General features: G+C 42.5%; 1 non-coding gene across 1 annotated transcript; it reads left to right on the top strand.

Annotated features, from left to right (window-relative positions):
• The first annotated feature begins 417 nt into the window (after positions 1-417).
• On the top strand, positions 418-501 carry TRNAL-CAA (transfer RNA leucine (anticodon CAA)). Its single transcript has one exon. It is a non-coding gene; the product is annotated as a tRNA-Leu (tRNA).
• The last annotated feature ends 11,851 nt before the right edge of the window (positions 502-12,352 follow it).

Below are 12,352 nucleotides of genomic sequence, written 5' to 3'. Positions count from 1 at the left end.
TTAAACTTATCAAACTAAGGCAAATTTTTAATGGATTTATCTTATATAAATGAGTAAATAAATTTTACACACAAGTGTAGTTTGACATTTCGTATTAGATTATTTATATTATTTTTTATGTTATTAATTTTACTATTATGAATAGTTAGTTATCCTTTACTATTAATATCTATAGCTTATAGCTTATTTTTAAACAAGATTCAAAAGTATTTTTTTTCTTTTTTAAACTATGTGTTCAGTCAAATAATACTAATATATAAATTGAGACAAAGTGAATATGTTGTACATACATTTGATTACCTTTAAATGACTTTATAAAGTTAAACTTGTTAGTGTGACGAAATTATACCCAATAACAATTCTTTATTATATTTTCTAACTCAATGTTTAATAGTATTTGAAGGGGCTCAACAATCAGTCAGGATGGCCGAGTGGTCTAAGGCGCCAGACTCAAGTTCTGGTCTTCGTAAGAGGGCGTGGGTTCAAATCCCACTTCTGACATTGATTTTGTTGTTTTTTCCCATTCATATAATTTCATTGCTTTCTTCTATTTCTAATTACTGTCTTATCGTTCACAAAATCTATGCACTTAACAAGTTCTTTTTCTTTTCTTGTTTTAAGATGCAATTGATCCCCTTTAGATTCGATGAAACATCTTGTGAACAAAATTTCAGCAAATTCAAATCTCACTACGGACAAAATAATCTTGCGATTTTTTCGGTTCATATTTGGTTTACATTTTTTTTTGTTATGTTTCTCGTTACATTGTTTTATCGTTCATAAATTTTACGCACTTATAAATCTTTGTTTTTCCCTTTTCTTTTTAACATTCAATTAATCTCCTTTGGCAGAGGATTCGATGAAACATCTTATGAACAAAATCTCAGCAAATTCAGTTGGAGTTGGTGTTGTTCTCCTTATTGTTTATTTTCCTCTAGTTTTGCTTTTGCACCTAATTATATAGTGAACTTTTTACTTCTCACAAACATGGAACTTTTTCACGGTAATATTTTTCATAAGCGCGTCTTAAAAATAAACTCATTCAAAATGGGACTTTAAACATTAATAAAATAAAGCAAAAAGATTTATATACGGTCAAAACCGGTTAGTCCTTCGTACGAACTGGTCGAAATGGTAATGCATTGGATCGAAGAGCGTCTTCATAATATCATGTTGAGGTCCGAAGTCAGGTCACCAAGCTTCGAGCCCTAGGGACCGATCAATGTCGAGCTCGATACCATTATCGAGCTCGAATCCAAATCGAACTATGATGCAAAGTGAAGTTATCGAGCTTATGAGGTTGAAACCGACCAACACTGACCCCGAATCAATACAAGGATCCGAGTCAGAATCGAGTTCGAGTCAAGATCGAGAGCTCGAGTCGATATCGAGCTCGAGTCGATATCAAGCTCGAGTTAATATCGAGCTCATAGACAAGAGTCGTTGCAATCGTACTAGAGGAGAGAATCCTGACAGGAATTATGGAAAAAATAATTTATCATGGGTCTTCCACTATGTATTTTTAATTATATCTAAAGTAGGATCTCTCCGCTATAAAGGGGATGGTTATTATTTCTGTAAGGACCAAGTTTTTGCATACATTGTAACTAAGATATCATACACTCTTATATTGAAGAGTTATCCTTTTTTAGCTTCATAGATTGATTCATCTTGCTTAATCTATAAATCGTCTTCTTCCCAACTTTGCTTATTTTTCATTTTCTACAGTCAACACTCGATATTTCTATTCATTCTTACGATTTGTGTCAAGTTATACCACATGCCCTTAGAACTACGTAAAAATTTAACTCTATCTGTTTTTCGGATAAACAGTTTGGCGCCCACCGTGGGGCTAAGGATAATAGTGATTATTTGATACGAATCTGCAAAAACACACCATTCTACGCTTATTTTCGGAAGTACCTTTGATTTCAGATTAGCAACGACGACCTCTCAAATTAAATGGCCTTACTTATCGACAACGAAGCTGGCCTTCAAGGTGAGAACAACAACTTGATGCCCAAGGCAGGAATGCCGCTTGTCGACGCCGTTGGAGCTCGAGTCGAAGTACCATTAGACGTTAATCCGCATGTGTCCATTGGGGCAAACCTACATTCTGAACCTGAAAATAGCATTCATGGTGGCACTCGATCTGCAGCTCGAGATACCCATAACGTCGAGGAAAACAGTGTCAGCTTGCATATAATTTTCGAAATGTTGTAAGCTCAACAGGCAGCAATAGCTCGGTTGCAAAGTCAAACCCAGATACCGAGCAGGCCGGAGCTCAGTCTATCCCGAGAAATCACCCACATAACGGAACCAGCTATAGTAAAGTCAAATGAGCAAGAGTCGGGGACTAATCCCGAAATTGCTAAGATGTTCGAAGAACTGACCAAACGGATAGAATCAGGAGAAAAGAGGATCGAAGCAAACGACAAAAAGGTGAAAACATATAACTCCATGGTTGATCAGATCCCGAGGGCACCACCGATATTGAAGCACTTAGATTCCAAAAAATTCGTATAAAAGCCTTTCCCCCCAAGCGCAGCTCCTAAATCGATCCCAAAGAAATTCCGCATGCCCGAGATTCCTAAATATAACGGAACTACTAACCCCAACGAACATGTCACCTCTTACACATGTACCATTAAAGGAAACGACCTAGAGGACAATGAAATCGAATCCGTATTATTGAAGAAATTCGGTGAAACCTTATCAAAGGGAGCAATGATATGGTATCATAATTTACCATCTAACTATATAGATTCATTTGCTATGCTTGCAGATTCCTTCGTAAAAGCACACACCGGGGCCATAAAGGTTGAGATCAGGAAGTCATACATGCTCAAGGTAAGACAAAAGGATAACGAGATGCTAAGGGAGTTCGTATCTCGTTTTCAAATGGAATGAATGGATCTGCCACCAGTCACAGACGATTGGGTTGTTTAGGCTTTCACTCAAGGTTTGAACGAATGAAGTTCGATGGCTTCACGGCGGTTGAAGCATAACCTGATCGAGTACCCAGCTATTACTTGGGCCGACGTGCATAATCGGTACCAGTCAAAAATTAGAGTCGAAGACGATCAGTGGGTTCTGAACCCGCTGCTAGAAGGGACATCAATCCAGAACAAGGTCCGATCAGGGACCGATACCGACCATATGGTGGAAACCACAGGATCAATGAATCGAGACGTAACCCTGGACAAGGTAATAAAAGGAGTGATCGAGGTCAAAGGTCTCGGGGTATGATGAACAGAAATGGGTTCGACAGGTTTATCGGACCTAAGGAAGCACCACGATTATCGGAGTATAACTTCAGCATCGATGCATCCGCCATCGTATCTGCTATCGGAGGCATCAAAGACACTAAATGGCCTCGACCCATGCAGACCGATCCTGCCCAGAGGAACCCCAATCAAATGTGTGAATATCATGGCACCCATGGCCACATAATGGAAGATTGCAGGCAACTAAGAGAGGAGATAGCCCGGTTATTCAATAAAGGGCACCTTCAAGAATTTTTAAGCGACATGGCCAAAAACCATTTCAAAAATAGGGATTTCGGTAAACAAAACGAATAGGAAGAACCACAGCACATCATCCACATGATCATCGATGGCATCAATACCCCTTAAGGTCCGGTGCTTAAACGCACTAAGACATCGGTTATACGAGAAAAGCGACCTCGAACTCAGGATTACGCACCCATAGGAACCTTGTCCTTTGATGATGAAGATGCAAAAGGAATCATGCAACCTCACAACGATGCACTGGTAATATCCGTACTTATAAATAAAACTAAAGTTAAGCATGTGTTAATTGATCCAGATAGCTCGGCCAACATTATTAGATCGAAGGTTGTAGAACAACTCGGTCTACAGGACCAGGTCGTACCCGCAACCATGGTTCTAAACGGATTCAACATGGCATGTGAAACCACCAAAGGCGAGATAATTCAACCGATAAATGTGGCCGGGGCCATCCAGGAAATGAAGTTCCATGTAATCGAAGGCGACATGAGGTACAACACCCTTTTTGGAAGGCCATGGATCCATAATATGAGAGTTGTACCTTCGACCCTCCACTAAGTTCTTAAATTCCCAACATCGGAGGGAGTCAAAATAGTGTACGGAGAACAACCGGCTGCAAAAGAAATATTTGTCGTCGAAGAAGCAATTCTGATATCCTCACATTCGTCAACAAAAGGGTCGGACTCAAAAGGGAAACGAGATGCCAGATAGCAATCACAGACGTCAGCTTCGACCCAACTAAAAGATCAGAAGATTGACGAAGATGATGAGCAAGGGATCCCTCGATCTTTCGTGGTCCTCGATGATTCCGACGCTACCCAATCAACGATCGAAGAACTGGAGCAAGTCGTACTAGTCGAATATCTTCCCGAACGAAAGGTATACCTGGGAACGAGATTAACCCCCGAACTCGGGAAAAAGCTAATTCGATTTCTTGTTGATAACATGGATTGTTTTGCTTGGTCCCATTTAGACATAACAGGGATCCCACCGGATATAACGACACATCGGCTAAGCCTGGACCCTAGGTTCAAACCGGTGAAGCAAAAGAGAAGACCCCAGTCCTAGGTAAAACACGCATTCATAAAGAACGAGGTAAATAAACTTCTCAAAATAGGGTCCATCCGGGAAGTGAAATATCCCGAATGGTTAGCCAATGTAGTTGTAGTCCCTAAAAAATGGAACAAACTTAGAATGTGTGTAGATTACAAGGATTTAAACAAGGCGTGCCCCAAATATTCTTTTCCACTACCTAACACCGATCGCATGATCGATGCCACGACCGACCATGAGATCCTTACTTTTCTCGATGCCTATTCCGGGTATAATCAAATTCAAATGAACCCGTAGGACCGAGAAAAGACTTCGTTTATCACCAAGTGTGGAACCTATTGTTATAATGTAATGCCCTTCGGGCTAAAAAATGCAGGAGCTACTTACCAACGCCTAGTAAATAAAATGTTCGAGGAACAAATAGGTAAATCAATTGAGGTTTATATTGATGATATGCTAGTTAAGTTCCTGCACGCAGAGGACCATTTGGCTCATTTGCAGGAAACATTCGGGATTTTAAAGAAATACAACATGAAGCTCAAACCCGAGAAATGTGCTTTCGGGGTCGGTTCAGGCAAGTTTCTTGGCTTCATGGTATCGAATCGGGGGATCTAGATCAACCCCGATTAAATCAAGGTCATCGAAGACATCACCGTCGTGGACAGTGTATAAGCCACGCAGAGGCTGACGGGACGGTTTACTGCCTTAGGCTGATTCATTTCAAGGTCGTCAGATCGAGTCACAAATTTTTCTCTCTACTCAAAAAGAAGAACGATTTCGCCTAGACCCCGGAATGCCAACAGGCATTGGAGGAATTGAAACGATACTTATCGAGCCCACCACTGCTGCACACTCCAAAGGCAGACGAGAAACTTTGCTTGTACTTGGCAGTATCGAAAATCGCGGTAAGTGGTGTCCTAGTTCGAGAAGAGCAAGGTACGTAATTTCCCGTTTATTATGTAAGTCGAACCTTAGGGGAAGCAGAAACTAGATATCCACACTTAGAGAAATTGGCACTAGCACTGATAAGCGTCTCTAGAAAGTTAAGACCATACTTTCAATGTCACCACATATGCGTATTAACCACTTACCCACTTCGTAATATTTTACACAAGCCCGAACTATCGGGCCGATTGGCCAAATGGACCGTCGAACTCAGTGGGTACGATATCAAATATCAACCCTAGACGGCCATCAAATCTCAAATTTTAGCGTACTTTGTGGTCGATTTCACGCCAACCCTCGTACCCAAAGTCGAAAAAGAACTCTTGTTGAAATCGGGTACATCATCGGGGGTATGGACACTTTTCACAGACGGGACTTCGAACCTAAAAGGGTCCGGGCTAGGCATCGTTTTAAAGCCGCCTACGGGTAGCACTATTAGGCAATCTATCAAAACTACTAGGTTGACTAACAACGAGGCTGAGTATGAAGTCATGATTGTAGGGCTTGAGTTAGCTAAAAGCTTGGGAGCAGTAGCTATTAAAGCCAAGTGTGACTCTTTACCGGTGGTAAATCAAGTAAACAAAACATTCGAAGTTCGAGAGGATAGAATGCAAAGGTATTTGGACAAACTACAGATAACTTTGCACCGTTTTAAAGAATGGACTTTACAGCATATACCTCGAGAACAAAACAGTGAGGCCGATGCACTTGCAAATTTGGGATCATCGGTCGAGGAAGATGAGATCAGCTCGGGGACTGTCATTCAACTCTCGAGGTCCGTGATAGAAGAAGGTCATGCCGAGATAAATTCTACAAGCTTAACCTGGGATTGGAGAAATAAGTATATTGAATACTTGGAGAACGGAAAACTCCCATCGGACCCTAAAAATTCGAGGGCCATGCGAACCAAAGCTGCTCGATTCACATTGACTGCAGATGAAACATTATACCGAAGGACATTCGATAGACCATTAGCAGTATGTTTAGGTCCATGAGACACCGACTACATCCTACGTGAGATTCACGAGGGTACTTGTGGAAATCATTCCGGTGCCGATTCATTAGTTCGAAAAATAATCAAAGCAGTATATTATTGGATCGATATGGACAAAGATGCAAAGGAGTTTTTTCTAAAATGTGACAAATGTCAAAGGTTTGCACCGATGATCCATCAGCTCGGAGAGCAACTTCACTCAGTCATATCCCCATGGGCATTCATGAAATGGGGAATGGATATCGCCGGCACTCTGCCATCGTCCCCAAGTAAAGATAAATTCATTTTATTTATGACTGACTATTTCTCTAAATGGGTTGAAGCACATGCGTTCGAGAAATTAAGAGAGAAAGAGGTTATAGACTTCATCTGGGATCATATCGTATGTCGATTTGGGATACCCGCCGAAATAGTGTGTGACAATGGAAAACAATTTATCGGCAGCAAAGTGACGAAATTTCTTGAAGACCACAAAATAAAAAGGATATTATCGACACCGTATCACCCTAGTGGGAACGGACAGGCCGAATCAACGAACAAGACTATCATTCAAAACCTAAAGAAAAGGTTGAACGACGCTAAGGAAAAATGGAGAGAAATCCTATCCGAAGTTCTTTGGGCATATCGAACAACATCAAAATCCAGTACGGGGGCAACCCCGTTCTCCTTAGTATATGGCTCTGAAGCCTTGATTCCCATCGAAGTCGGGGAACCCAGTGCCGGGTATCGATATACAACAGAAGAGTCAAATCACGAGGCTATGAATACTAGCCTCGAACTATTGGATGAAAAACGAGAAGTCGCTCTCATCCAATTGGCCGCCCAAAAGCAGTGGATCAAAAGATACTATAATCGAAGAACCAATCTTCGCCATTTTAAAATCGGGGACTTAGTGCTAAGAAAAGTCACCCTCAGCACCCGAAATCCGAACGAAGGAAAACTGGGTCCGAACTGGGAAAGACCGTATCAAGTACTCGAAAACGTCGGTAAAGGATCCTACAAACTCGGTATTATAAACGGCAAACAACTACTAAGCAATTGGAACGTGTCATACCTAAAACGATACTACTGCTAAGGTACGACCTTCCCATGTTCGTTTATATTTCGAAACTAACCGTTGCAGGAGTTCAATCAAATAACAAGGATGGATCATTCAACACGAAGCCTTAGGTCTGAAAGCACGCGTTGCACTCTTTTTCCCTTAGACCGGTTTTATCTCAAATGTGTTTTTCGACAAAGTTTATAACGAGGCAACCATTGATCGTGCTAAGTTAGAACGATTTAACAGTATCCGAGGCCTCTTTACAATCAACCTCGAATACTGGTGGGGAATTACCCTTAAATATATCAAGTTCGATGTAAGAAAGTTACTTTATAACAACAGGGTTCTGATAGGAAAAATTGTAAGAGCCAAATGGTCAAAACGAACCATGCTCGTATAGATTGCTCGATTCCTGGTACAAAATATAAACACATGTATAACGACATGAAAAGAAACTTCTTTGCCCATATCTCATATCTCACAACCCATCATCTATTTCATGATCTATTATGCAAACATGCTCAAGGGCCGACCATTACTTCGAGTTCGATCAAGCACTCACTCGACTATTAAGCCTACGGGCTACATTACTTCGAGTTTGAAGCACTCGCTCGACTACTAAGCCTACGGGCTACTCTTACTTCGAGTTCGAGCAATCACTCACTCGACCATTAAGCCTACGAGCTACATTACCCCGAGTTCGAATCATTCACTCGACTACTAAGCCTATGGTCTATATCACTTCGAGTTCGAGCAAGCACTCACTCGACTACTAAGCCTACGGGATACTCTTATTTCGAGTTCGAGCAATCACTCACTCGACCATTAAGCTTACGGGCTACATTACTTCGAGTTCGAACCACTCACTCGACTACTAAGCCTACATGCTACATTACCTCGAGTTCAAATCACTCACTCGACTATTAAGCCTACGGACTATATCACTTCGAGTTCGAGCAAGCACTCACTAAACTACTAAGCCTACTGGCTACTCTTATTTCGAGCAATCACTCACTCGACCATTAAGCCTACAGGCTACATTACTTTGAGTTTGAACCACTCACTCGACTACTAAGTCTATAGGCTACTCTTACTTCGAGTTCGAGCAATCACTCACTCGATCATTACGCCTATGAGCTACATTACCTCGAGTTCGAACCACTCACTCGACCAATAAGCCTACGGGCTACATCACTTCGAGTTCGAGCAAGCACTCACTCGACTACTAAGCATACGGGCTATTCTTATTTGGAGTTCGAACAATCACTCACTCGACTAATAAGCCTACGGGCTACATTACTTCAAGTTCGAAGCAATAACTCAACTCGACTACTAAGCCTACGAGCTACCTTATTTCGAGTTTGAGCAAGCACTCACTCGGTTATAAAGGCAACAAGGTCCAAGTTCGATCAAAATTGCCTAAAGCCTTATGAAAACCTTCATAAGGCATGAATGAAATAAAATCTTCACGAGGCAGAGAATAAAACAGAGGAAAGTCGGGAAAAGAAAAGATCTTTATAAATATACAAGAATGTATACAATGTCCGAACATGACCCTACACAAAAAACCAAAATAAAAACTAAGGGCTAAGTTCCTTGGTTATCTACGGGGGCAGTCTCTTCTCCATTGGGCTCCTCTCTGCTCTCGGACCCACTCTTCCTCCCATCATCATCATCAGTATCAGCATCATCACTATCGGAAGCCAAGGCTTCAGCATCGGCTTCGAGCTCTTTAGCCTTTTTTTATCTTTTCGGTGAGATCTAAACCTCGAGCATGGATCTCCTCGAGGGTCTCCCTCCGAGATCGACACTTAGCAAGTTCAGCAACCCAATGTGCTCGAATGATTGCGATCTTGGCTGCCTCTCTTGCTTGTACCTGAATAGCTTCAGCATCGGCCTGATAGACGGCTACGAATGCATCTGCATCGGCCTTTTCCTTTTCGGCGTCAGATTTGACTTGGCATGTTCGGAGGCCCACCGAGCCTCGAGCTCCTCTATTCTTCTTGATTGAACCGAAATTTTCTCCTTCATGCTTTGAAGTTAGGTTTCGACTGATGATAATTGGGCTTGAGCAGCCTCTTTCTCTGCAGCAAAGCAGTCCATACTTTCTTTCCACTTCAAGGACTCCGCCTTTATCACATCAACCTCCTCACGGAGTTTCCCGATCATCTCAAGTTTCTGCTGCAGCTATGAGACCGAAAAATTAGCCATCATTCTGATATCGAGCCCATAAACTTTTAATAGTATCATTACCTGCTCGGATAGATCGGTCTGATCTTGGTGAGCCTTGGCCAACTCAGCTCGGAGGTCTTTGATTTCCTCTCCCCTTTGCCCTAAGAGGAGTTTAAGGGGCGTTCCTCTCCTCCATGACCCGTTGCAGGTCGACCTCATATCAACGCAACTCGGATCGAGATCGAGAACATGCTTCTCGATGAACTGCTGCGGCTTACGAAGAAAGAAGAAAAGAAGTTAAAGAAAGAATAGCAAACATGAAAGTGGTATCAACGAAGAGAGTTAGAGCTTACCCAATTTAGAGCTTGTTGCACTTTACAGAAAAGGCCCGACACATCACTAGGGCCAGCAACATCCTCGACACCAGTAAACAAATCACATGAAGGGGAGGTCGGTTTATCTCGAGGGCCCCCAAAGCTTGGGCTTCCCGAATCGCCCCTTCAGAAAAGGCAGGGAGATTGGGCGAGTCTCCGATTACTATTGCCCCAAGCGACTTTTTTGGGGCATTCTCCTTAGTTCGGAGAGCCTCAGGATCAGCCTCTTCTGATATACCCACAGTTTGTTGATTTCGGTGGGAAGCATCCTCGATCTCTAACGGTTCGGTGATTCTGCTCGAACCTTCCTCCGATATCTCCTCAGTCCGAGGCGGAGCTTTATAAATCACCATCGACGCAGCTGCCTTTGGGGCATCGATGGTTTTCTTCATTCGGACCACCAACACAGACCCATCATTTTCTTCTTCTTCCTCGTCTTCATCCCTTAGATGCAGAACTGATTCCATGGTTAAAAAGATGGTATTCTTCCTCGGCTTGCGAGCCATCTTCATCTTCGGTTTTGGATCTTCGGAAGCAGAGGCCCTTTTCCTCTTATTATCCTTCATTGGTTTTGGAACAAAGATCGAAGCCTCTCTTTCGCCGGGCGAGGGCCTCAGAACCGCATCTTTGCCCACACCTACATACAGGAAAATTGATTTAAGTACACAAAAAGCATCTCGTTGGAATTACCAAAGATACGAGAAAGAGGCTTACCATGATTTTTGGCCTCCCATCGGCCCTTTGACAAAATCGCGCCATGAGCGCTCAACATATGTAGAGGTTGAAGCTAGATCCCGTACCCAGTTCTTGAGGTCAAAAACTGCACCGGGCATCCAAGGAACCGCTGCATCACAAAAATGGGATATCGGTGAGAAAAGAAATAAAGGGGGCAAAATAGTATGAGATAACAACAGAATTACACTTACGGTTCATGTTCCACTCCTCGGAAAATGGCATCTTTTTAGTCGAAATCAGGTCCGAAGTCTTCACTCGAACGAACCTGCCCATCCAGCCTCGATCCATGTCCTCGTCTATGCTCGAGAACAGAACCTTGGTAGCCCGGCGCTGAAGTTTTATTAACCCGCCTCGAAAGAGGCGAGGGCAATACAATCGAATAAGATGGTCGAGGGTGAAAGGCATCCACTCGATTTTGTTCATGAAGAAACAGATCAAAATAACGATCCGCCAAAAAGAAGGATGGATCTGGCCTAGGGTTATTTGGTATTGACGACAGAAATCAATAATAACAGGGTCGAGGGGACCTAACGTGAAATGATAAGTATACACACTTAAAAACCCTTTCACGTAAGTGGTGATATCTTCTTCAGAAGACGGGATTACTATTTCTTTGTTCTCCCAATTGTAATCTTTCTTTAGCTGCTCGAGGTGCCCCTCGGTTATCGAACACATATACCTCAATACTGGCTCACATCGGCCGAGAACTGACAGGCCTTTATCGACCTTAAAATCGGAGGTAAGAACGCACGCCCCAGGAACGCACTCCTCAGGCCGTGCCATTGGTGTTTTGTCGGCGGTCGGTTGTGAAGAAGAAGCTTTTTCTTTATGAGGAATAGTTTTTGATGTTTTAGCCATTTTGGATTTAAAGATTGAAAATAGAAGGAGGTAACAAAGATGTGGTGTTTTTGAAGAAAGATTTTGCAGTAAAAAGTCACGGATTTATAGATGAACTCAGAAGAAGAACTTGGAAATTTTGGAGATGTAAAAGTGATAAATGGTAAAAGGAGGGGCTATTTATAGATTGAGCAATGGCAGTTCAACATCAGCAGTGGCCGATCACCACCCGACACGCATTAAATGCCTTGAAAAACTAAACCGACGGGACATCTATCACGTGCGTCATGATCGAGCCCAATGTAAACGCCAGCTTATATCTGATCGAGCCGTTGGGAAATCATGTCGTTTCTCGCTACATCCTTCCCGAGAAACGAGGGGACTATCTGTATACGGTTAAAACCGATTAGTCCTTCGTACGAACTGGTCGAAATGGTAATGCATTGGATCGAAGAGCGTCTTCATAATATCAGGTTGAGGTCCGAAGTGAGGTCACCAAGCTTCGAGCCCTAGAGACCGATCAATGTCGAGCTTGATATCATTATCGAGCTCGAATCCAAATCGAACTATGATGCAAAATGAAGTTATCGAGCTTATGAGGTAGAGACCGACCAACACTGACTCCGAATCAATATAAGGATCCGAGTCAGAATCGAGCTCGAGTCAAGAT

The sequence above is a fragment of the Nicotiana tomentosiformis genome, chromosome 5 (assembly GCF_000390325.3).
Source record: "Nicotiana tomentosiformis chromosome 5, ASM39032v3, whole genome shotgun sequence".
Taxonomy (NCBI): domain Eukaryota; kingdom Viridiplantae; phylum Streptophyta; class Magnoliopsida; order Solanales; family Solanaceae; genus Nicotiana; species Nicotiana tomentosiformis.
The sequence above is the reverse complement of the archived record's forward strand: the minus strand, read 5'-3'. Positions and strand labels throughout refer to the sequence as shown.